General features: G+C 46.8%; 1 pseudogene across 1 annotated transcript in view; it reads right to left on the bottom strand.

Annotated features, from left to right (window-relative positions):
- The window catches only part of LOC147708984 (calcineurin subunit B type 1-like), a 189,325-nt pseudogene extending 162,661 nt beyond the window's left edge, over positions 1-26,664 (bottom strand). Inside the window, exon 1 of the transcript XR_015296667.1 lies at positions 26,427-26,664. The product of XR_015296667.1 is annotated as a calcineurin subunit B type 1-like (transcript). The remainder of the gene's footprint in view (positions 1-26,426) is intronic.
- Positions 26,665-27,063: the final 399 nt, after the last annotated feature.

Here is a 27,063-nt window from a genome sequence, read left to right as displayed (position 1 = left end):
TTGGGCCTGAACCTCAAAATGTTCATTTGCAACTGGGAGGTTCACTGATGACAGGGGAGTTACCAGGGTGGGGTAAGCTATATTTGAAAACTTATCTGTTGAATTCTTAAGTATTTCGATTGATAGTCTACGCTCTGCGCGCTTCTCTGCCAAGGTCAACTCTTTGTCTATTACCAGTGAACGATTAAAGAAGAATTTATCTAAGGGGCCAATTGCCAGTAGACCAGACTCTACAGGAGGAGTTATTAGATGGCTATTTACAGAGTTTGTTGATGTGGACATTGCCATGTTAATCACTAATCAAATCCAACGTTTCTAAGCCACTTACTGGAGGAGATGTTATATGTCACTGGTAAGGGGGGTGGCCCAGCCCGGCCTCCTTCGGCCCCGGACGGCCACAGACGGTCCCGCCCTTGTCCCGGGCTTCTCCCGCGCTGCGGGAATACTAGTGGCTTAATAAGGAGTGTGAACACAATAGGTGGAAGGGGTAGGAGGGGTCGGGGAGAGCGGCCCAGGTGTAGCTGATCAGGGCTGGCGGGCGCTCCTGGGAAATGCAGTCCCAAAGGAGCTCACGCACTCGCTCGCAGCCCCGTGAAAGTACTTCCCTCGGTATCCCCTTCAAGGCGCTGCAGTCAAACACTCCTCACGCAGCGGGACCCGCGGAGCGGGTTCCGCAAGAAGTAGGCTGGTGGCAGGCAAATCCAGACAGGTAAAAACAAAAGCAGCAAGGCGTCCCCAATTGGGAGCTTGTTATCTGAGCTAGCAGACTACTCCATTTACAGTCAAAACATCTTTTCTATTGACTATCACCAATATCAATTCTCTGAACATGTTCTTTTTTATCTCCATCCATATTCAATGGTCCAAAAGACTAGACACCCTCAAGAACCGGCCAAACAATGTTGTTATTAAGGTGGAGGCCATCTGCATTCAGTCTTATTGCTTAATTTCTCATTTCATTATTGTCTGGCACTATGCAGTTTTAAGAGTTCAAATACTATAATCCTTGCTAAGGTAAACGCGTGTATGTTTCAAACTGAAGGGCTTGATAGAAAGATGAGGCGTTTTCCTCCTGAAACAAAACAGCATGCTTGAGGCGCTGCACATAATCTAGCAGTACAACGCCGAAAGAAAAATATGGTTACATTACTAAAAGAGCGTAGGGCCGAATTACAAGTTTGGCGGTCCATAGGATCGTCCCACTCGCCGTGGAGGTGCAGTGGTGGTCGGGGACCTTCACACCGCTCGTCCAAAAGCCTTATTTAGAGTACAGTGGTGTGACTGTGAGAGGACCGTCGTAGCCGCTCTATATCGGTGATCCCTGGCGTTGCGGTCTTGAGGCCAGAATAGGCTTGGTGGTGCCACTGCGGCACTGCCAAGAATATTACAAAGTTTCCTCACTGCGACCCTAACCACTGCTGTGAGTCCGCATTGGAAAGAATGGTGGTGAGAAAACAAAAGGAGGCCTACAGGATCCCCAGTGACCCAGGCCATGGGATACACGCTGAGGGGCACATGATGTGCCCCTCCGTGAGCATGCACCTCCCTTTCCTACATGGCATGGACTTCACAGGCCATGCCGTGGAGGAACGGGCTTTAACGTTCCAACTGTGGTGCCTTTTTAAAAAGGCACCACTGTGTAAACGGCAGAGTACCACCTGTGAGTCTATGAGGAAACTCGTAATCTGGCAGGCGGTCGGTTAGCGGTAGAGTTAGGCGGTGCGGGCGATCGAGTGCATCCCCACTCTGGCACCGCCAAACTATTAAACAGACCCTTAGTATGCTGCACCAACTGGAGGAAGCTCCTTCCCTCTCCTCCCGAACAGTCCTCAAAGACATTGGGTTAAAATTCGGTCAGCGTTGCAATGAGCATGTGAAGGAAGGGTCTTTCCTCAGAAATAGTTAAAGAGCTCAGTTCTGTTGCCCTCTTTAGAGACAAATTCAGTGATATATTAATTTCTTTTAATAGTAAAGTGGGACCAGAAGTATTCTGTTACTTCAGAACCCGTTGAAATATAAGCACATTTTATACGCAAACTAAGAACGGTTTAAATGAAACGCTACGACTAGATATTAAACTTTCTATGCTGAATTACATTACATTGACATTTTGATCGTGGATGGTTAATACTGGATTCAATACGAGTTACTAAACACAATCAACAGTAATGCATCAGGAATAATAACATTGTGTTACAACGCACATGGTTGCCTAGGACACTCAGACGTGTTTTATCAATTTCCGTACAAAAGGCAGAACATTATGCTCGAGTTCACTATCGCTTAAGCCATCTTTATTTCTTTTTGCTAACAGGATGGGTCCGACTTCCTGCTTAGACAATCGAACTAAAATATCACAAAATAACAGTGCAGCAGGACAACAGAGCGAGGGTAGCTCATATTATTCAGAAGCAGAAAATTTTGAATTGAAATATATGCATCTACAGAAAAATAGTCTGCCTTGCTACTTTGAGACGAGAGGTCTACGGAAGATAACAATCGTAAAGCACAGCACAAAAGTCTTAGTCGCGGATTCATAGACTTGCAAAATGTATTGTAAGCATTCCTAAGGCTTTCGAGATGCACTAGACATTTTGGGGTGAGAGGATTGATAATGGGCTGCATTTAACAACGCAGGAGTAACCTTTCAGAAGTAGTCTGCTGGATTATTCCTTCCGGTGCCATCCGATAAGGATAGATGGATGATGTGGGTAGGTGGAGGCAGCGATTTCATTTGTAATACATAGGAAACCGTACTGTTAGAGCCTGCCATTTCTCTCTACAGGAAGGGCTAAACCCCTGCCAGGTGCAAGATCTAAACGCCCACTATATTATTGTTTTGGGTGCTCCATTCAGAATTTGGGTGCTCCATTCAGAGACACTCCCTGCTGTGAAACCATCACATGAACACAAGGCGTTTTTGCTCTGCTAAGGGAGGTATAGACTATTTGAAGGAACTACCTCAAACCTGGTCTGGAACCGAGAGGATGGAATCAACATTCTCGGTCTAGAAATGGACTATAAGTAAAGGACTGAAAGTGTCCAAAGGAGCTCTAGAAATTGATATGGACTGAAGAGGTTGCACTCTGCGGTGTCAGGGAAATCTTGTGTTCCAGAGTTGTGGGGCTGATAGCTAGTCTTCCATAAGTGAGGGGACCTCACCTGGAGGTCTTTATCTTCCACTCGAGAACTGAAGGTCTACTTTGGTACAGAGCCTTCCTGGCTCACTGCATAGAGTGCAGTAGTATGCAACCCTGCAGGAGGAATACTGCCTAGAGAAGCTGAAGTTTGCTACAGTGTGTGTAAGTGCGGGGGGAGGGGAGGCAGGAGTGCATGTGAAGACCAATGGGTTACCGCAGGAGTTCACCTGAAAGCTGAAGTGGGTATTACTCAAGCAAGAGCATAACCATTGACCCAAAACATCAGACACCTGGACATTGCAGGATCCGACCAGAGTGTTGGATTGGGTCCTTCTGTGCCCCTCAAGTAGACTAGCGTGCTGCATCAACCAAAATGGCCGTGACTGCAGCCCACGGTCTCCCTGTGCTGTATTAGAGGGTTGTGATAAGTATTAGAGCATTGGTGACTGGAGTCTGCACTGCTGCGACATCCGCCTGACTGCAACCGACAACCTAACAGCCAGCTCTAGGGCGGGCTACCATTGTTTGGGTGGGTTGGCGGAGGGGAACCAGCCCTTGGCCTATGTGCCTCTTAAGCTCACTGCCACGTCGCACATAGCCCACGTCTTGCAGTACATCATGCAAGGACCTCATATTTGGGTCCAGCTGCCAAGACAGAAAGTAAACATGAAATCATCTGGACCTAAATTAATGTACGGGCTGGAACTGAGACTGGGGAAGAACCTCTGAATAACCTGAGATCAACCGCCCTTAGAGACTGACCAACAGGACACAGATGTAGTATTTGCACTTTCAACGAAGACTAAACCCGAGTTTGCCTTGCTGGTTACATTAATGCTTTATAACTTTAGAACCATACCGGAAACACTATGCCCCTCCTATTTTTTGCGTAGTATTGAGCAGTGGACAGTAAAGTACTTCTCTTTTTCATAACAACCACTTGCAAAGCCAATGGGTCTTACCTCCGAGAGCTATAGGCTGTGGCAATGTTTTGTAGTCATGCCATACAGCAGCACGAATGCTTTGCAGTTTGGATAAAATGAATGTAAAAAAGTTCTATGATGCAGCAAGGGCTATTGCACTTTTCTTATGCATTAGCGCTAGATGTATCAGTCTTTTTATTTATTATTCATGGATACAATTTAATGCCTAAGTCAGAAATGGGCAAGATGTATAGCATGAACAAAAGGCAATGGCAGAGCCAATACTTTCAAAGGCGAGACTTATTGGGTTTGCCAATCCTCATTAGGTCTGGGCACAACAACCCTGTGATTCTTAGCAAATCAGTTAATCTCCCCATGCTAAGAAACAAAAAATATGGCATTGGCAATTAAAAAAATCCTGCCACATAAAGAAAGCACCTAGGTCTTAGTGAACATACATTTGAAAGCAGATAACACCTGTTGCCACAATAAACATCTATTTAATCTCCCGAATGGAATATACTTCTTACCCACCTTTTACAGCTTGTGGGCAACAACGAACTTCGCCAGTGAGCTACACTGTTCCTCACCACCCCATCACAACCTAAGCATCCTTACTGTGAGAAATCGCACCCTGCTTTACACCTTCGCCTCTCCGGACACTCCCCCCTTCTCTCCTCTGGACCCAGTGCCCCTACCTCATGCGCCACCTCTATCTCTGCGGAGACACTCACCTATGAATACCCTGGTGCTCCTTCACACGGACCAGCCTGCCATTGCTTCCCTTCACCCGAAAGTCTCAGACTCCGCCCCTGTTGGGTGGACCACATATGGAAATTGATATGCCTATTCATACTGCACTGCTGGGACAACCAGGCTACTTAACTAAGGTTTTCCATTCAGAATATGTCTTGATGTTCCTCTTTACCTTGAGATGTATCAATATGGTTCCTCACCCAGTACGCCATATGCTTGCAGTACTACCTACTACTTATAACTGGTTTGATGTAAACCCCTATAAAAGCTGCCGCCTTCTACAAGACATTCTGCAACCAATTGGCTCCCACTTTGACACAACTGTTAACTCCTTTGAGCACACTGGCGCAATCCCAGGAGAGATGCTAGAGGCGGCAGTGGTCGTAATCCCGAAAACCAGAAAAGACAATACGACCTGTTGCGCATATAGACCATTAAGCTCTACACCAGCATTAGGGAGCCCCGATTGGCGCCCTACATGACACAATTGGTCGAACCTGACCAGGCCAGATTTATTTCTCAGAGGCAGACTAGTGACAACACTAAGCGCATACTACACCGAATAGAGAAAGCGTCCCGCACCCAAGGCAAATATATGCTTCTGGCCATCAATGCAGAAAAGGCCTTTGATAGAGTGCACTGGCCCTATTTGGAGATGGTGTTGATTGCAGTTGGCTTTGGTGAAAAGCTCCACACCCGCATCCTAAACAGCTACAGGCCACCAATGGCGACGGTCCACGTTAACGGCCACACGTCTTCCCGTTTCTCTATCGGGAGGGGCACTAGACAGGGTTGCCCCCTGTCTCCCCCTCCTTTTCACACTTTATATGGAACCCCTAGAAACACAGCACAATATCCTGGCTGGGTAGCATAGTAGCTACTAAAATGCCTGTACTCCCTCAAATTTTATACATATTTCAGACCCTTCGACCAACGTTAGGTTGGATTCAGCAAACACAAGCAGACCTCTCGCGTTTTATATGGCACGCCCGCAAGCCGCGCTTCCGCCATCAGGTCGCAATTCCACCTCCAGAGGAGTGGGAGTGCCCGACCTCCAGTCATTTTCATGCCGCTCAGCTCAAATACCTGGTAGAGTGGCAGCGGCTGGAATCAGAAAAGCACTGGCTGTTCCAGGACCAGGCGGTGGCTGGCAGGCCACTACAAGGGATCCCCTTTCTACACAAGGCTCACCTGCCAGCCAATCTTTATGCATCATACATCACAAGCACCATCATGGAATCCTGGGATCGCACCAACACTCATGCACAATTGACCACGTTCCCATCACCTCTCACACCACTATTCTACAACCCAGAGTTTCACCCGGGTACTGAAGCCCGAGCCTTTCAAGCCTGGCATTCCTCCCCTTGCAGATCCCTGGGACATCTTTTTGACTTAAAGGGTATTATCCAGTTTCCGCAGCTTAGGGAACACTATGGTCTCCCCGAAACGGAACGCTTGTCATACCTCCAGGTCCGACACTGGGCACTACACCCTCACATTAGGCTACAAGCACAACAACATTATCCCCATACGAAAAATGGCTGATAACTTGCACCTCAGATAAGAGGATCATATCTAATCTCTATAAGATGCTCCTAGGCCCCACCATCCATACCTATAATACAGGCCGCACCCGATGGGAGAGAGACCTGGGAGAACCCCAAGTCATAAGGAATGGGAGGGCATTTACCACAGGGCACGGCGCTTGGCGTACCATACTGGCCTCACAGAGACCTTGACCAAGATAGTTACTTATTGGTACTATACGCCGGAGCGTGTGCATCGCTTTGAGCCTCGACGCAGGGATCTATGCTGGAGGGAGAGAGGTACACTGGAGGGAGTGGGGGGAGAGAGGTACACTGGAACACGTCCTCTGGACCTGCACCCACATACAGCCATACTGGTCCCAAGTGCTGGATGAAATAGATCTTCACTTAGAAACTCAGCTCCCTTGCTTCCCCTCCTACATCCTATTGGGCTTACCCAACTCATTAATGTACCCACTTAAATCCAGAAGGGGACGACTAATAGCGATTGCCATAGGAGCAGTGCCTTGCAGAACATCTTGATACATTGGCGCACCGCCCAAATCCCGACACACTCTGGCTGGTTTCAACGGCTTTGGATGGTGCTGGGTATGGAGAAACTCTCACTCACACTGGCTGGTAGGGTGTTGAAGTTTCCTGACCTGTGGCGGCCCTTCTTGACTCTCCTGGTGTCCGAATTCCGAGAGTTGACATGCCCCAGATATCTTAGACTACTGCGTCTCCCAGGCACGCAAATTCCAAGTGACAGCTCCACGAAAAGTCGTAAAAGACGACGCTAATCAAGGTGTAGCCTTTTTTGTTTTCGGTGGACGAGGGGTGGGTGGGGGCTAAGTTTGGGAAACTCTTTATTTGTTCTTCTTTTGAGGACTCTCGACCCGCTCCATGCTTCTTGCCTGTGGCAATTTTATTCATTGCGACCTTTTGGTCTCCTTTGCATTATGACGTGGGAGCGGAAGGTCCGGTTCTTATTCCGTCTCAAAAATTAATAAAAGATTTAAACCATAAATGTTGCTATCTTGTCGCATTTACTCTGCTTTCAGAGACAGAGGTCAAGTGTCCGTTTGTTATCCTACTTGACAGAAAGGGCAAGTAGGATCTAAAAATAGCTTGTCCTTATTGAATCTGACTCGCAAATGCGAGCGGGCAAGTGGATTTTTCGAGCCCTGCCTCCTTGCCGCCACATTCGCACGCTCCTCGACCAAGTCCACAACGCAGCCCTCATCCTACTCGACATCTCCGCAGCCTTCTACACCGTCTCCCACTGCACTCTCACAGCCAGACTCCACAACACCAGAATATAGCGAATCACCCTTGCCGGCAGAACCCAAAGAATCAGACTCCCACCTTTGCTCTTAGGAACCTATACAAATAAACTGCAGAGTACTCAAATGATCATTGTTCAGTCCCACGCTCTTCAACATCTACATGGCCTCCATCATCGCCATCGTCAGACAGCATGAACTTAGCATTGTATCCTACGCCGACGACACCCAGCTCATACTCTCCCTCACGAAGAACCCCAAAACCACCAGACTCAGCTTCCAAGAAGGAATGAAAGACGTCGCAACATTGATGAGCAGAAGCTGTCTGAAATTTAACTAGGAGAAGACGGAGGTCCTCGTCCTTGGACCCAACCACTCAGCTTGGGACAACTCCTGGTGGTCATCCACCCTCGGCACCACTCCACCCTCACGGACCACACCTGGAACCGCTGCATCATACTCTACTCCTCCCTCACCATGACGCGACAGATAGTCGCCTTCACATGCTTTAACACCCTCAGAGTCCTCCGCAAGACCTTCTAGTGGATCCCCCCCCGCAGCCAGAAAGACTGTCACCCATGCACTCATAACAAGCAGACTGGACTATGGAAGCGCCCTTTACACTGGAATCAACAAATCCCTGCTATGCAAGCCCCAGACCATCCTGAACACCGCTGCCAGACTTGTCATCATCCCAAGACATGAGCACATCACCAAACACCAGTGTGACCTGCACTGGCTCCCTGTCGAGAAGAGGGTAACCTTTAAGCTACTCACCTACAAATCCCTTTGCAGCACCTGACCCAAATACCTCAGCGAAAGAGTCTCCTTCCACGTACCCAAAAGGAACCTCCACTCAGCAGACCTCGCCCTAGCAGAAACTCTTCGCATCCGCAGAACCAGAGCTAGTGGAAAAGCCTTCTCCTACATCACGGCCAAAGCCTGGAATGAGCTCCCAGTCAACATCAGACGATTTCCTACTCTGGACACTTTCAGGAAGAGCCTCTAGACTTGGCTCTTCGGCTGAACAGGAGCTGCACCCACCCCCCTCCTCCAGCACCTTGAGACCGTCCTCATGAGTGAGTAGCGTTCTTTCAAGCCCCTGATTGATTGAAAGACCCCTACTACATGACGCTTTAAGTAAAAAAAATAAAACTCTCCCACCTCATGTTTATCTACACTTGGTGGGTTGTAAACGTTTGTAGTTCTAAAAAGTTTGGAGAGCACTGGTCTTGGAGGTGAGGTAAAGAAAGTTCAGTGGAGCTGACTTTTTGGCCCAAGAGCTTGGCAAATTCTTCATTTCTGGCGGCTGGGATTGTAAGACTTAAAGAAGGAGGGAATTAATCACTGCCGTAACCATATGACATGAAAGCTCACATCAACTCAATGGCGAAGAATGCCCGCTTTAATTTGAACTACCTAAGGAAAATGAAACCATTCATCTCACCGACAGACCTAAAACTAGCAATACAATCATTAGTAATATCAAGGATTGAATACGGCTGTACAACCCTAGCAGGACTACCAAAAATATCAACGGCTCCGCTCAAAGCATGCCTCAATGCGGCAGCAAGACTCATTACTGGATCGAGGAAATTCAACCATATCTCCCCGCATCTAAAAGCATTAAATTGGCTACCATACGAAGCCAGAATCCTATTCAAAATGGCATGTGTCACCCACAAAGCTATTCATTACAAAACTCCGAGAAACCTGGCCCAGAAGATTGTGCTGTCAGGAGGAGGCAGACCAGTAAGGAACGCCAATCTGCTGTTGCTAAAACCACCCATATTCAGGAAAAAGTAAACATACGAAAGAGCTTTCACAGGGGCAGCCCCCAGAATATGGAACTCGCTCCCTCCAACTATCAGAACAAGCATTAGAAATGCAATAGGTCTCGCAGCATTAGAGTTAGTGCTTTTAGAATTGTTTATGGGTTTTTTTGTAAATCTTTAGCATGAGGTTGAGGGTGAGTGAGGGTGAGGGGTTGAGGGTGAGTGAGGGTGAGGCTGAGGGGTTGAGGGTGAGTGAGGGGTTGAAGGTGAGGGGTTGAGGGTGAGTGAGGGTGAGGGGTTGAGGGTGGGTGAGGGGTTGAGGGTGAGGGGTTGAGGGTGAGGGTGAGTGAGGGTGGGTGAGGGTGAGTGAGGGTGGGTGAGGGTGAGGGTGAGTGAGGGTGGGTGAGTGTGAGTGAGGGTGAGTGGGGGTGAGGGTGAGGGATTGAGGGTGAGGGGTTGAGGGTGAGTGAGGGTGAGGGGTTGAGGGTGAGTGAGGGTGAGGGGTTGAGGGTGAGTGAGGGTGAGGGGTTGAGGGTGAGTGAGGGTGAGGGGTTGAGGGTGAGTGAGGGTGAGGGAGGGTGAGGGGTTGAGGTTGAGGGGTTGAGGGTGAGGGGTTGAGGGTGGGTGAGGGGTTGAGAGTGAGTGGGGGTGAGTGAGGGTGAGTGAGGGTGAGGGGTTGAGGGTGAGTGGGGGTGAGTGAGGGTGAGTGAGGGTGAGTGAGGGTGAGGGGTTGAGGGTGAGTGAGGGTGAGGGGTTGAGGGTGGGTGAGGGTGAGGGGTTGAGGGTGGGTGAGGGTGAGTGAGGGTGAGTGTGAGTGAGGGTGAGTGAGGGTGAGTGAAGGTGGGTGAGGGGTTGAGGGTGATTGAGGGTGAGGCGTTGAGGGTGAGAGGGGTTGAGGGTGAGTGAAGGTGAGGGTGAGGGTGAGTGAGGGTGAGGGGTTGAGGGTGGGTGAGGGGTTGAGGGTGAGTGAGGGTGAGTGAGGGTGAGGGGGTGAGGGTGAGTGAGGGTGAGGGGTTGAGGGTGAGGGTGGGTGAGGGTGAGTGACGGGTTGAGGGTGAGTGAGGGTGAGTGAGGGTGAGGGGTTGAGGGTGAGGGGGTGAGGGGTGAGGGGGTGAGGGGTTGAGGGTGAGTGAGGGTGAGGGTGAGGGGTTGAGGGTGAGTGAGGGTGAGGGTGAGTGAGGGTGAGTGAGAGTGAGGGTGAGTGAGGGTGAGTGAGGGGTTGAGGGTTAGGGGTTGAGGGTGAGTGAGGGTGAGGGGTTGAGGGTGAGGGTGGGTGAGGGTGAGTGAGGGTGAGTGAGGGTGAGGGGTTGAGGGTGAGTGAGGGTGAGTGAGGGTGAGGGGGTGAGGGTGAGTGAAGGTGAGGGTGAGTGAGGGTGAGGGGTTGAGGGTGAGTGAGGGTGAGGGTGAGTGAGGGTGAGGGGTTGAGGGTGAGGGGTTGAGGGTGAGTGAGGGTGGGTGAGGGGTTGAGGGTGAGTGAGGGTGAGGGGTTGAGGGTGAGTGAGGGTGAGTGAGGGTGAGGGGTTGAGGGTGAGTGAGGGTGAGGGTGAGTGAGGGTGAGGGGTTGAGGGTGAGGGGTTGAGGGTGAGTGAGGGTGAGGGTGAGTGAGGGTGAGGGGTTGAGGGTGAGTGAGGGTGAGGGGTTGAGGGTGAGTGAGGGTGAGGGTGAGGGTACATGCTTTTCACTTTCTTCAAAGGTTGTCCGTGCATCAAGGGTAGTTGACTGAACTTTAAGTATAATAATTGTACGTACTCTTCGGTGGCATTGAGCTCACACCCTCGAATGGTCTTCGGTAGTATTGTTTCCTGTAGAATTCTATTTCCTGCTTATAAAGCAGTGGTATGTGCATGTGAAAGTCGGAGAGTTGGAGGCGGTTAAGGAAATGCAGAACATTCAGCAAAAGTAATGGGAAACCATTTTTATCTTGAAACTGTTTTTAACCGACAGTCTTTTATTCCTAATCATAGATGAGTGGGAGTAATACAGGGACTGGAGCAGCAGCGCCTCAGTTTGGATTGGTGTGGCAGGCAGGAGAAAGTCAGGAGAGGGAGGAGGGGGAACTGCTTGCGAAATGAAATTAAAAGCGGCCGGGCGGGAAATGCTCTCGGTAGCATTTGTGTGAAGCAGGGGGCGGGAGCAGCCTTTGATGTGCGGATAATTAGGGGAGGAGTAGCCAGGAGATCCAAGCTGGGGAACAGATGGCTGGCGCGATGAGACTGACACAGTAAAGACATTACGGTGAGGCCGGAAACTGTCCACTCGCAGAGTCCATTTATCTCTCCAGGTCTTCATTAGACATGTGCCTTTGAGACCAGTGTTTTACAAAGGATTCTCTGGAGCTGCTGCGCATAAGCATGAGTGTGGCTGTTGTTGTTGCGAAGGCACATGATCTATCCTGCTGAATAAATCCATTGGCAAGACAAGATTAAATCTGTTAGCTTTCTTCCTGTTGTATGCTAGTCACATACCCTGCCAGGGGCGGAAACTCTTATAAAACAAGTTATACCTCAAAGAACTCCCTTTCTTGACTTTATGTGAAGGGCTAAAACTAATGGGCATGAGGAGCCAACTGGCATGCAGGTGGTGGCGGCGCAGTGGGGCACCTCTCCTTGTGAGAGAAAAAGGGGGTTGTTAATTGCTGGATGATAAGCTGGATCACGTGATAGCGGCTTGAAGTCAAATCAAAGTCAGAAAGTTGAAAGAGCGCCTCTGCTGCTGTTGTTTCCCCTCTCTTCACACGCAACGCTGCTGTGCTGCCTGTGGACGCACAGAAGCGAAGGCTGCAGCTGGGGGCTGCGGGGGAGAGGCGGGGGCGCTGTCACTGGAGAGAGGGGTGAACAGAGAATGGGAGAGTGTGGCAGATGGAATGTCGGTGAGGGAAGGGGGCAGGCAGGTTACTAGCAGAAAGGTGCGGTGTTACTGTTACGGAGGAGAGTGTGACAGGGGCCAGAGTGGAAAGGGCTGACAGGCGGGAAGGAGAGTGTGCCAAGGACTATTGGACAGAGAGCGCAGTAGTGGAGAAGAAAAAGAGTGATCAAGAAAGATAAACTGAGAAGGAAAAAGAGACAAGTAGGAAATCATTAGAACGTGAGAAGTGTATTGTTGTGAACACATGAGTGACTGACATGAATACTACAATAAAGTTGAAGAGTAATACAAAAACAAAATAGTAAGAGATAGAGATGGCATGTGCCGGACTTCAAATACAGTACAGTATTGATCAATTCTAAACGGTACCAAGTGAGTAGCGTTTCAGCAACAGGGTGGACGTGGCAAGTGTAGCACGAATCCTGAGATAGGTCGGAAAACAGATTACAATGCAATGAAAGAGGCAATAGATAAAATTATATCCATCCGTACTATGGGAGCGTACCATAAAATAGAAGGTACATTCGGAAGGGAATGACATGGGTAAAAGGTGATTCAAAAACACCCGCGCTTCTAACGTGTAAACACTAATGGGTGTCAGAGGTTCATACTTAAGACATATGCAAATGTAAACAGGCAAATTAGGTCTGATATGAAAGCAATACCGCGTGGTTAAACAACATACATCACAGAAAACGGCTAAAAAGACTTGTCCGGTAGGCATAATAATGCGTGATGTCATTATAGCCTTCAGTAGTACAAAAATAGTGTGGGCGCTTCGTGTAAAACAGCAAGTGATACTGTGAAGCAAATAACATGGGTGGCAGGTGAATCCAACATGACGTTGTCCAACAACAATTAAAACTGCTAGGAATCCCTGATATGAAAGTAAATCATGTGCAGATATAAATAACTGGGTGCCACTGATTCAAAGGATGACTCTGTGCAAATATAAACAGGGAGATGAGTCTGACATAAAAAAACAATGTGCAGCGTGGTAATGCTGCAAAAATCACGGTGGTCGGCTATTGAAGACAAAAACTGGTAGGCAAAATGGTCCGTGAATGTAAAAACCGGCGCAGTAGAAACCACAAAGAGGTGATCGCGTAAGAAAAAAGATGCTGAGGAAGGACGGGGTGTGTGACAAGGGAGGGAAGGACATAAGATGGAAAGAAAGAAAACTGTGGGTAGATGAGAAAAAGTGAGAGAAAAAGATAGGAGAAAGGGACGACAGCGAATAGTGGTTACAATGAGGTTCGGAGAGAAGAAAGGTAATTTAAAGGGAAAAAAGAAGGAAGAAAAAGAATTACGCATTGAGAGAAGGAAACTGTGGAGTACAGGGAAAGAAGAAGTAAGCCCTGAAGTGAGAGAAGGACTGTCATAGGGAGGATGAGGAAGACGAGGCAGACTGAGGCAGCTGGAGAATAGTGGAACGTGAGAGAGTGATGCGTGGGCAGAGAGAAGGCAGGCTGGAGAGGGAGGGGGTGGGATGCCTAAACAAGTTAAAAGGAGACTAAAGTGAAAGTACGGCCGGCAGGCCGTGAATAATTAGGGGGTGACAAATGCGCTGCAAGGGCTGCCTTTGATGTGGTAATGCGAGGCAGGCAGGCAGGCGGCTGGTGGCATTGTGCACGCGCTTCATGCACTGCAAGGAATCGCCAGCCAGTGGTGGTGTGGATAAAGACTGGATAAGCCCCTATATAGCTTGCCAGCTGTGCTGCGCACAACAGGCGAGCCCTAAAAATTACAAACACGATTACATTCAAAAGGGAAACTAAGATCTTCCTAATGAGTAAGTTCCTGACTTAAGAAAGATTTGATCACGCCACCACGAAAACTGGAGGAGATTGACTTCTCCGAATCAGGATGAAGAATTCTTAAATAATGGATGAGGCTGAACATGATGTACGGGAATATTGACTATACCATACTATGCATTGGCACAGATGCCAAGAGTTTCCTGTTGACTTATCCCGTTCGGACCTCATCGCAGCGGGAAATGTTTATATAGCTAGACACTTATCTACCTCACTAAATATATTATAGATAATGCTATTTTATGGAATTAAGGCACTCTACACTTTTCTACCTCATGCATTAATTATTTTACACTTATCTACCTCATTCATATGTTATTGTGTATGGATATGGAGATATTATGTTAAAACAACTATAGTGATTTTACTGTTTGTGAAGCGCTCTGATACCCAAGGGTCATGTTCGCGCTATATAAAACTCTAAATAAATTTTTAAAAAAAATATGGAAAAGTATATTCCCGCGATTCGAGGCAGTATTTATCAGAAATTTGATGGCCCTAGCATTGAAAATATTTCCCTTACAGCGTCTTCTGGTTTACATAAAACATTTCAAAACAACAAGGAGAGTGATTGCGTTCCAATGTTCTGCCTACAACCCTACTGTGACTGCGATCTCATGCCTCTTGACCTAGGGAAGAGTCAATGAGATCCCTGTACAGAATGAGATAGAAGGTAGAGGCTGGCAAACACCAAAGTGATGGCTGAGAGTGACTATAAGCTTGGAAAACTTATATGGACCATCTTGGTCCTGTACTCATAACATTGCAAGTGAAACCACTGACCTTGCTTAGAGATGTAAGCATTCTGCTGAGAGGAAAGCGGCATTCTCAGGGCCGAGGCGTGTGAAGGTATCCTCATGTACAGCAGCAGATATGGAGAGCCCATGGATACCCTCACGGGGGACATGAAGCGATCTATAAATCTGAGAGACTAAGATACATTCACTAGTGGTACCACGACTAACTGAAAGAAACAAGGAATTGAGACAAGGTACTGAGCAGAGTAACAAGAAATAAAAAGAGAACAAAGAACCAATACACGGCTGATTACAGTACCCCATATGATGGCCTATACATAAGCTCAGGACCATAATAGTTGAACATTGGAGTGAGTCAACCGTATGAAGAAGACTGACTTGGGTAAGTAGCAATGCGATCTCCGTTCATGCTTGAGACACGAACAACGTTGTAAGCTAGGCATGGAGCAACGGTGACAGCCAAAAAGGGAGAGGCTTCTACAGGAGGATCTAGTACACTGCATGACTGAGCTACCGGACCAGCTGTGCAGCATATTTACTGAACAAATGGGAAAGAAAGATTGCAATTAGAGACCTAGCAGAGGCCATTCAGACAATTGGTGAAGGAGTGAATACAAATGGAAGCGCCATAAATGCAACAGGAGCAAAACTGGAAGCTATCTCATCTACCTTCGCATTCATATCTAAGGAAGCAAAGGAGCTCAGAGAAAAATATGACAAACTTGAAGATCACTACAGATGAGACAACGAAAGAATCTGGTTTGCCAGGGAGATGGTGGATGAAGTCAATATGAAGAAGTATTTTCGCATTCTAGTTTGCTATGGCCTGTGTAATCTATAACCAAAGTGACAGAAACAAAATGTTGCAGGCTCTGAGAGAAGAAGGGAGAGACGACACTAGGGAGTAATGGCCACTCAAATGTGGCGAGGCCATTAACTTGGAATGTAAGGGACCTAAACGCCCCAGTTAAAATGCATAAAATGAAAACACCAATGCTACCAGAAACCCCAGATATATGCTTAAATAAAAGCCACCTTATAAGGAAAGTATGTAAACTAATGAACCATAAAATGTATCTTGTTGAAAATTAAGGGTCGGCCAAAGAAAAGGGAAGCAGAATTTAAATTTTGAAATTTGTGAATTAAAGGAATAGGCTGGAGAGCAAGTACATCATGCTTATAGGGGAACTCGAGGATCAACAGATACATTGGTAAAATCCTAGGCCCTCAACATCGAACAAGAGAAATACTTAACTACGTTGATGGGTGCCTTATTTAAATCATGGAAGAAGAATTTACTTACTCACTGTCACAAATGTAGATTTAATAGGTACCCATGTGATACATACACAACGAATGACATGCCGCATTCTACATTAAAGATGCCTTCTAAATGTAGGTTATGTAATGTACACAGGAATATGCATCCGAAAAAGATGGAATAGTCTTTTTTTACCTACATAGCCAGCACAGTTTTTCTAGCAGTGATATGATGTGGAGCAGTGGTGATCTGCTAGCTCTAATAGAAAGGGTAGATCTAGTTATGTTTGATTACGGTCTTGGGCCATGCCCCAGTTTTAGGATTGTAATTTTGGAAACCCTGAAGGAAATATAAAGGAATGGAAATGTGATGCCTCTTTATAAAAACATGTAAAATTAAATAGAATTGATCAATTAGATATACGAATATTTATGATAAATGAGGTAGATCTCACCGGGTGTGCTGTGGAAGCCTTTAAAAGCCATAATTAAAGTCAAGTGCCTGGCACTTATGGCGAATCTCCAACATGACTTTGTAGATAAATAGACTGGGGATACCTTAAAGCAAGGAGAGAGATTGTGATGCTAGGAGGCCAGATTAACTTAATGCTACGCGAGATTAGCGAGGGCACTTTTACATATCAAACTACAATTCTAGGAAAAAGCTGCGTTTGGCTTAGAATCACAAAGCAGAATTCTAGGATTTCAAATATTTTAGCAAGCACAGGAGTAGTGTAAATATTGTCAGAGGGGGAAAAAGAAAACATGCATTGACCGCTTTAGTGCTTAACATATAAGGGAGGTGACTATGCCAACAAATGATGACTATTTCAAGACGTTAACCTACCTAAATTCAGGCCTCTCCAGTGAAACGTTCTAAAGAAGGGGTTCGAGGCAGAGGAGGAGGAATACATTTTAAGGGGTCTTCCGCCTTAAAATAACGCAGGGCTTCAACAGTAATCAATAGGTTTTATTACTGACTCTGTTGCAAGGTATCTCCCCAGTTTATCTTTGAAAGTAATGGAAAAAGACACTGGGCAGTTTTGCATAACAAATTACTAGCTGCTAAACAAGAAAATGCATTCAAGTTTAAAAAAGCACCCCCTTCTCTCAATAAATGATCTGTAGAGGAGATCATAGAATGTAAAGGCTATGGAAATGATCACATATGATGCGAGGAGTAAAGAGATAAATTGACTACTGTATGGTACCTGCTGGTGAAGCATTTGAGGTGCTGCACTCTGCAACTAATCTGCTCAAAGATGTCAAGAATGTTAATGTTCGGGAAGTCCTAATTAGAGACAAGAACTTTGATTTTAATCTATAACTATTAAGAGATTGAGTGTGGAGCAGAGAGATGGGCAGTACTAACTACCGGAGTAAATTCTGCTTCATTCTACTGAAGCAGTCATCGTCTTAGTTCAGAACACTCTGAGGCGGAATGCCGACGAGGGGATCCACCAGGCTCTGGTGTTATTAGATCTATCAGCGGCATTCGACACGGTTGACTATACCATCTTGGTCAACCGTGTCGAACAGGCTGGTCTCAGGGGTCCTGCGTCGAGCTGGATTCGCTCATTTATTACTGGCCGCACCCAATCCGTGAGATTGGGCTCCTTTACGGCCCCCACTATTCCTACCACCTGCGGAGTCCCTCAGGGTTCTTCCTTGTCACCGCTACTTTTTAATTTATATCTACGCCCCCTGCTGTACTCCCTTAGGAACACCAGAGTCACCATCTTCAACTACGCAGATGACTTGCAGCTCATCTTTCCTTTAAACACCGAGGACTCCGTGGTAGTGTTTCAAAACACCATGTCTCACATCCTGAGCTGGATGAGCTGCAGTCACCTGAAGCTCAACCCAGGCAAGACTGAGCTGGTCTTGCCTGGGCAGAGTGTACTCAGCTGGAACCCTGGCTTTTGGCCAGCCAGCATGGGAGCCCCACCATCTAAATCGCTCTCAGTTAAGAGCCTTGGAATTTTTCTTAGCGAAGATCTTTCTCTGAAAAGGCAGGTCAGCGCAGTGGTGTCCTCCAGTTTATTTCAGCTGAAGAAAATTAAGAAAATCGCTTGTTTCTTCTCTCTGGAGGCGCTCACACAGATTGTCATCTCCCTGGTTCTGTCTAGACTGGATTTTTCCAATAGTCTTTACCTTGGGCTCCAGGCCGGCGAGTTAAAACGCCTCCAGTTGATTCAGAATCAGGCAGCCAGACTTATTCTTAATCTACCTAAGAGGCAGTCTGTTAGAGCGGGCCTAAAACAACTACACTGGTTGCCTGTTGAGCAACGGGTGGCTTTTAAGACCGGATGTATTTTATTTAAGTCCTTACACCAATCTGGCCCCCTATTCATCAGAGACTTGTTCAAAAAATATGACCCCTCCAGGAATCTTCGCTCTATGCATAAACATCTTCTGACTGTCCCTACTTACAAAAGGAAGCGTCTTGGAGGTTGCTGCTTTGACCATCTTGCGGCCGCCTTCTGGAACTCCCTTCCTCTTCACCTTAAAACGTGTGGAAACATTCTCAGCTTCAGACACTCCCTCAAAACATGGCTCTTTTCCCGAGCGTTCTGTTGAGCTCCTCTATGCTTCCTCTGTTTGATGCGTTGTGTCCCTGTCTATAGCGCCATGAAGCCTCCGGGCGAACGAGCGCTCTACAAATACATTTCAATATCAATATCAATATCAATAAAGGAAAGACTACTCCTTTTTTCCATAAAATAATCCAAACAATGCGATTCTGATGATTTAATGTCTCTCCTTGTTCACCTGGAATCTCTTTCTTTGTATTCTCACAGCCTCCATGGTTGGTGATGGAAATAGAACGTAGAATTGCAGAGGCCTACTCCATTCGGTGATAACGTTCATAGAGGTTACATATGGAGTTGGTTCTTTTTGATGATTAAACTCAAAGCAATATTGAAAATAAACAGGGCTGAGCATACTGTGGCCACACCGGACTTTCTTCAGTCCCATTTAAGCAAAAGATATCACATACCATAAGTGATGGACTGAACAAAAAATTCTTAAAAAAGGGATCTGGTATAAGCCGGGAGCTAGTCAAGCTGTCAGAGAACTGAAGAGTGCATCAAATTTGATCTCATGTTGCGGAACTTAAAAGCTATTAGGTGAAAATTGATTAGGCCCAAAATAAATCAAATGCAATAATAGAGTCTGAAGCAGACTATGGCAGATACCACAGATCTTTATCATTTGGCTGTATGGAAGGGCAAGTTTCTGTGCAATTTTCATATTTGAAATGTGCAAGAGGATTCTATCACTGAAATCAAAGACACCCTTTGGAGCCCCAAGTCAATTTTCGACACAATATTTCTGACAACGTTGGAGGACTAAAAGGTAAGATCTCATCGCTGCTGGCCAAAATGCATGCTGCATGGGTCTGCATTGCAGACAGTGACTAGAATGCTCTTTTTCCTATATTAATATTCAGTCACTGATTTTTAGCACGCAAAACTGAAGCTCAGTGTCCATGGGCTGCAGACACTGACAAACCACCAACTGCTTGTCGATAAGAAGTTATAATTAAGAGCAGGATAATACTGCTACAGGCACCATCATTAATCAGTGACGAGAGAGCAGCCCCCCTCTGGTGAAAAACATGAACTTTCTAATCAGTCTTGACACACATGAAATAAGAATGAGAGAGAGACAAGGCCCTTCAAGTTGCTTCAACATTTTGAAAATATCACTGCCTGCTTCAGAAACAAAAAGCTAAACAAACTGTTCAAAGCCTTACTTAATTTCAACACAAGAGGTTCTCTCTCAGTATTGAACCTATTATTCCACATTTTGTAAGTCTCGCCTAGCGAAGCAGCGCATGCGCTGCTCGCCTTAGTAGATATATTGTTGTGGGTTTTGCGTCCGAAGGAGGAAGAGATGTGCATTTGCCCGGACAGCCGATGTGCACGCTCACTGCGTGTCTTCTCTGGCGATCTCAGCTTGCGCCCGGACAGCAGATGTTTACGCTCATGGCGTCTCGCGAGCTCCTACCGGGCTTTCACTTTCGAGCGCTCAAACAATGCACTTGTGAAGTCCGAACTCAAAGCGTAACGCAATGGCGGGGATTGTGTGCACTAATCAAACGTTATCACTACCCACAGGAAATTTTTTGTAGCACTAAAGGAGGGGGGAAAAACAAAAAGGTTCTAAACCCACAACTAGAAGTGTGCACAAGGCTTCTTGGTGCTGCTGCTCACTTTGACTTATTAGAAGGACTGCAGATTAGTAAGTACATAGCTGCCAAGGTTTCAGATTGGGAACCCATCTGAGCAATGAGAAACACTTAAATTAAATTAGATGCTGAAAAGCACCAGAATTGGAAGGCCAATAAGGTAGTGAGTGCCCTTCACGACTAGGCCGCCCTAACAGGATGTGTGAGCCCCCAACAAACTCCTACCCCGAAGCAAGTGACCCACAGCCCAGTCGGCATGCTGCTATGCGCTGCTATTTATTTATTTATAACACGTGTAAAGAGCGCTATTACCAACCGGTGTCCTGGCGCTGAAGTGGTAACTCCCTGAGACTCAACCTCTGGAACTAGAGGGGAAAGAGCCATGTTTTCAGATTTTTTCTGAATGCCAACAGGTTCATATTTTGTTTAAGGGCAAGAGGAAGGGCGTTCCAAGCCTTCGCTGTTCCCCTAATGAAGCTTCTGCCCTCTCAGCGCACCTTCCTGATACGAGCCGTTTTGATCAGCCCCATACTGGCCGACCTTAGTTGTCTGCCTGGTCTGTACCATTGGAAGAGCTCTTGGAGGAACACTGGGCCCTGACCATGCAGTGCCTTGAAGACAATGCACAAGGCTTTAAACAAAATCCGCTTCAGCACCGGAAGCCAGTGCAGCTTCTCCAGTTCCCTGGTGACCGTTGAGAACTTGGGCAGGCCCTCTATAGGGCGGGCTGCCGCATTTTGTAGGACCTGCAATTTGCTAAGCAACCCCTGTTGGGCCTCAAGAAGGAGGCTGTTGCAGTAATCGAGGCGAGAAAGCACAAGTGCCGTCACCACTGTCTTTCTGCTCCCGACCGGTAAGAAAGGGAGAACCTTCCTGATAATTTTCAGAGTCCAGTGTATGGAAGAGGTGATCGCCTTCACTTGAGGTTTAAAAGGAGAGTTGGTTATCAATGATAACTCCTAAATTCTTCACCTTCGTAGCCAGCGATGGTGGGGATCCCATATCTGTCGGCCACCACTTGGAGCTCCAGAGGTTTGTGTTAGACCCAAAGATAAGCACCTCGTTCTTGGAGGAATTCAGTTTTAGACAACTCTTTGCCATCCATGAGCTAACTGCTGACATGCAGTCCTGGAACCTAGCTGCCACACCCAGCTCTTTCCCCGGAAGCACTGAAATCACGATCTGGGTATCGTCTGCGTAGGATGTTAATTCGAACCCAAAGGATCGTATCACCGGGGCGAGTGAGGATACATAGATGTTGAATAAAGTGCTATGTGCCCAGCACCGGTGTAACCAGCAGCCCAGATGAGTTGCTGCAATGAGCAATACACTTGAAAGTCATGGACTAACAACACCGGCGGCAGAGCACTGGATATGGCACGCGTTCATTTGGGGGAAGTGGCCGAAAGGCATGCACGTGCACACACAGTGCAGAAGCTGAGTGAGCCAGTGCGCGGTATGATTAAAATGTGCTGCAGCAAGCCGCACTATAACAAAGCAAATTTTACCAGCAGCGACAGAAACAAACTTCAATGCACTGGGAGGCCAGAAGTGCCCGAGAAATGCAGTTTAAGGCTGGGCCACCCGTCTTCTCAGAGTTAGTCCTCCGGGTCACAATAAACTACTTATTGGACTCCCTCAGCCTGGCTGCATTCGAGGCTCAGCTGCAGTATTGTAGCATGTGCCCGAGTTCTAGCGGCAGTCGCGGGGATTCAATTACCGCTAAGCTCTGAGAGCTTTGCCAATTGCTGAGCCAGAGTTCCCAATCTTTAGCCACCCGCTCTCGCCGCCGCAGGAGGCGGAAGCCGGATGTAGGATTCAATTAGCGCTCAGCTCTGAGACCATTGCCAATTGCCCAGCCAGCGCTCTAAACCTTTAGCAACCTGCTCTCGCAGGAGCCGGATGTAACGTCCCTCACAACGGAAATTGCAATTGGCCGGCATGCACTCTCCTGAAACAGATTACTTTCACAAAATAATACGCACCCAGTAACACTCAATACATTGTAGCCAAGCGCTCCGCTTCAGCCAGCCGTAAAGCCTGCTGTGTGGAAAAGCAAGGGCCGTAGTTCCCCAGCTGCCGAGCAGCCAAGAGGCTGCGACTGACTGCGGGAAGGGTCCAACAGCACAGGTTCAGTGAAAGTTGCAGAATTTCCAGCAATGAAAACCCCAAAGTAGGTTTCTTCAGCGCCTTCACTCCACTTCAGCCATTTCTGCCTGTACCCAGTTATAAAGTCCAGGATGTAGTGATCATGATTCATCACCATCATTCACTCAACCCTAGCCTTCGCGAAATTTATTTGAAGATTTTACATGTAAAGGACACCACGGCCTATTCAGTGACCATAACTATACAGAGGGAAACTCAGGGCTGTCTACAAACAGTCAGCATGACGGATAAGAGAGATGTCATGGTCAGAAAATGTATAAGAATCAAAAGACTTAATATGATGCTTATGCAGGGGGTTTAATTTATCCATAGCTCACTACACTTGCTAGAGTTTAATACTGTAGGTGTTCCATCATTCGAGCATGCAAACCGCCACAGAAATGAATAAAGAGTTAAAAAAACATAAGGCTGGTGTTTTCACATAAGAAAAGGTTGTTAAAAAGCACTGTCTAAAATGTACGCTTACGAAAGAAGAAAATCTCAACATGAAGAAAATCGTACATTGTGATGCGGACTCAAAATGTAAGACAAATTTTGATCCTGCAACCAATGTAATATTTACACAGTCGGTGGTCAGCAATAGGCAAAATGGCGCTCTAAGGTCAATCACAAATACAAATCAGTTAAGGCAGGTAATCTGGCAGGGTGCATAAAGTAGGGAAAAACCATCAGATCCCCACGTGTGTGCATAAGGTAGGGAAAAACCACCAGTTCCCATGTGCGTGGCCAGCAAACCATGTATGCTATATATACAAATCCTCTGCACACGTTCAAAAGTAAATACATAAAGTTGAATAAAATATCACATTATTCTTTATATTTTCAGATATCTTTAATTCAAGATCTTTAAGCCTTCTTAGCCAACGAATGTTTCGTTGATGTTACAGGGTAAAATTACCCCGCGACATTTTCAGGGCTGAGGTTAGTTTCAAATAGTCTCTTAATTCCAGTGATAATTCCAATTCCAACCCAGCAGTCTTGATTTGCACAGTGAACATGCCATGGCCTTGAGATCCGAAGGGTTCTACCCAATACTGCTGGATGGGACAACTTCTAAAATAAACTCCCTTACATTTGGAAGCATATTTAGCTTTCCGGACACAAGACTAATTGGTCTACCTCTCTAGGAGCAGAATTTATAGGAACGCCTTCCAAGTTGGAATTATCACTGGAATAAGGAGACTACTTCAAACAGACATCAGCCCTGAAGAAGTCGCTGGGTATTCCCCTGTAACAGCGACGAAACATGTGTTGGCTAAGAAGGCTTAAAGATCTTGAATTAAAGACATCTGAAAATATAAAGACTAGGGTCATTGTGATATTATATGTAACTTTATGTATTTACTTTTGAACGTGTGCAGAGGATTTGTATAATTACTAGAATGTAATCAATTCAAGAGAAGCAGGTGGTAGGGGTGACGCTTGCTTTGCAAACAATTTAAAGAGAAAAAAATAAATTACTTCATGTTCTGCAGTGAATTCCCATGGGGACATTGACTGAAGACTCATTTGGGAAATGAAAATGATCTTGCTTGCTGGAGTAAACAGGTGAACGACAAAAGGATTACAAACCGCACAGCAACAGGTTAGTGAAATTATCCCGTCCTTGGATATTCAGTAGACATTTAAGGAGCCTGTTACTATCAGATTCCATGCCCATGAAATGAATTTTACAACAGCGTTTAGGGCTTGCTCTACGTGCCACAACACGTCACACTTCTGAAATAGACACTTCTTAAATGCCATTTTCTCACATTGGTTCGGCTTCCTTAAATATAACGAGTGCAGTACTGAAGCAATACACATTGCATGTGCTCCACTTTGACAACATTCCACATAAGGAAATATTAATAAATAAAAATACGTATTAAAATGTAGACTGATGTCAGTAAATAAACTGTCAGCGTGTCTTAGGAATTCTGATCAATAACCTAAATGGATTTCCAACTAAAATTTTGGGTCACAAACAGAACTGTATTTCCTTTACTGTGATTACGGTGCCCAAACAGCGCTAATCAATCCTCTTTCTAGAGCCCAGTAATGCAATCGATACAAAATTCATCAACGGGGCAATCAATGTTTGAGCAACGTCGCTGCGGAGAGTTTATGTTAATTATTGACCGGTTCTCAGTTAGGTAAAATGGACCTGTGTCTGCAGCGCTCTCATATCACGTTCTCAGTTTATGATGTACTCTGAACGGTCGGGGAATAATATTGTAAACAGATTTCCCTGAACGGCGCGCACCTCCCATGTCAGGTGCACGTGCGCAGCAGATTTACAGAAATACACACGCCTGGAAGCGATGTAAAAAGGGTATTTCGGCGAAAAATCTGAATGTATAATAAAGGACAGCGTGCTCCTATTTATAGATCGGCTGGTTTAAATGCGCAATTCCCACTATCTGGGCATGATTGGTCAAAAAACATGCATGCCCGACAGACTGAAAATGACAGGAAAGTGGACATATATCACCAAAACCATAAAAATGACCGGACGAGACACCTATCCATAACTATGAGAAGGCCTGAACGTGACACACACAAATGATCTACTCGTGTCAAGATAAAATACACTGACACCCAGATTCCCCCGAGCTTTACGTGAAGCTATTGGATTTAGTTACACAGACTCGCATGCCTATCTATCACCTGAAAGCATATATAGATACAGATGTCATATCACAATCGGCAGACCACACGGTTAACACTACCCCGTGAGCATGTCATGTGTGGGTGGGAGACACATGTCCATCACCATGAGCTTATCCGTAGGCGAAACACACATCAGAATCACAATAAATACACCCACAAAATTATGCACAATCGCATAACACTGAAAGGTGAGGAATGCACAGCTCAAATACCCTGCGCATGTGCAGAAGAACCACCCGCAAACCAATCAGCATATCAGATGCACAACCGATGATCCTGAGCAGATGCCATGGTGACACACATATCTATCACCAGGAGCATACCAGGGGTTAAGGGTGAACACATCCAGCCAAGCATGTTGGGAGAGGATGATTGTGCACATTCGTAACGCATGTGCAGAAGAGAAACCGAACATCTCTCAGCAAGTTAGGAAAGGACATTGCCACGGTTGTTGCCTCAAATTGGGTATAGTACGGTGGGTTGGTTGGGGGCCGAAGGGGGTTTCGCATTCTTGTAACCCTCGGCTCACAGGACTATGCTCATCTCTAAACAATCCTTAATCGCGAAGTACTCTCCCCTAGTACGAAGTAAATACGCCATCTCGCGAACACGGATGTGTCTGTCCCTTACACAGAACATGACAGAGGGTGGATGTTGAGCATAAGCTCACCTTAAAATAGCAAGGTAGCAGCTCCTTTACATTCACTACCACCCTGAGCATGACTGAAGCACATTCACCCCCGCTCCATCGACATGTCAAGTGAAGGAGTCGACACAACATTCTCCCGAACATAACTGAATTGGTGTACACCATGCACGAACCACCATTGCCGCATATAAATAGAACGTGCGAAACAACGGGGAAATGAAGGGTGTAACCATATATTTTCTCCAAAGTAGTAGTCATGGAAGGAAAATCACATAGCCAGCTTCCCCGTGAAGAACAGGAGGCCCATTTAAGCCTTCATCCAACCCCTCCTCCACACCTGAGTAGTGCAACAGACCACCCCCACCTTTTCGCCGAGTACACGAACCCGCCCGGGGAGCGGCGCAGCGAAGACTGATCCGCCTCCATTAATGCAGCAACCACTGCCTTTTACCACCCCTCCCCACCCTGCGCAAATACTGCATTAGTGGATCTGTGTGCACACAGCCAGGAAGGATGGCAGCTAGCGGAGGCGTTTGCTTGAAATGAGTGCAGGAGAAACAAACCACCACGCGCTGCAGTAACAGCGTCGTACACCTGCCTCCCTCCCCGTCCCAAGGCCCTTGGCCTCCTAATCGGGGCCTCCCCACCTTCTTACCATGGTGCCGCGGTGTGTTGGGCGCTGCGCTCCCCGGGCTGCGGTCGGCGATAGGGGCGGGGCTGGTGAAGGGCTGCTAGGGCTCCGCGCGCCGCTCTCGATCCTATGACGAGGACTCCTGCCGCAGTGGCTCGCGCTGCTCCTGACCCACGACTGTAAGACGGCAGCAGAGGGGGGAGGGGAGCCGGAGACAGGGGGAGGGGTGGGGCTGCGACACCAGCATCCGGGGCACCGTGGAGGCGCTGACAGCTCATTTGCATACGTGCGCCCGGGGCTCCATCACTGCGTGCTGAGGTAAACACCCTGCGTCAGAGACAGCAGCTCTTTGAAGCAAAGAAATGGAAAAGGGACTCGCTTCGTCGGAAGGAGTTTAAGGCCGGTCGACGTAGAAAAAGGAGATTGTAGGCAGAGCGCAATTCTATTTTCCTACAGGAGAGAACGTTTATAACAAGCATTTACAATGTAACGGTCTCGCCTTTTGAAAATTTAGAGCTATTAGTATTGTAAATGACAAACTTTTTATTGATGTGTTGGTTTTGAAAACAGAGAAATAAATGGCATTGTCATTTACAATGCCAATAGCTAAATCTCTCGCAAATACGAGACCTCTTGCATTTGCACACACACACACACACAC

Source organism: Lissotriton vulgaris, chromosome 6, assembly GCF_964263255.1.
Source record: "Lissotriton vulgaris chromosome 6, aLisVul1.2, whole genome shotgun sequence".
NCBI classification, from domain to species: Eukaryota; Metazoa; Chordata; class Amphibia; order Caudata; family Salamandridae; genus Lissotriton; species Lissotriton vulgaris.
The sequence above is the reverse complement of the archived record's forward strand: the minus strand, read 5'-3'. Positions and strand labels throughout refer to the sequence as shown.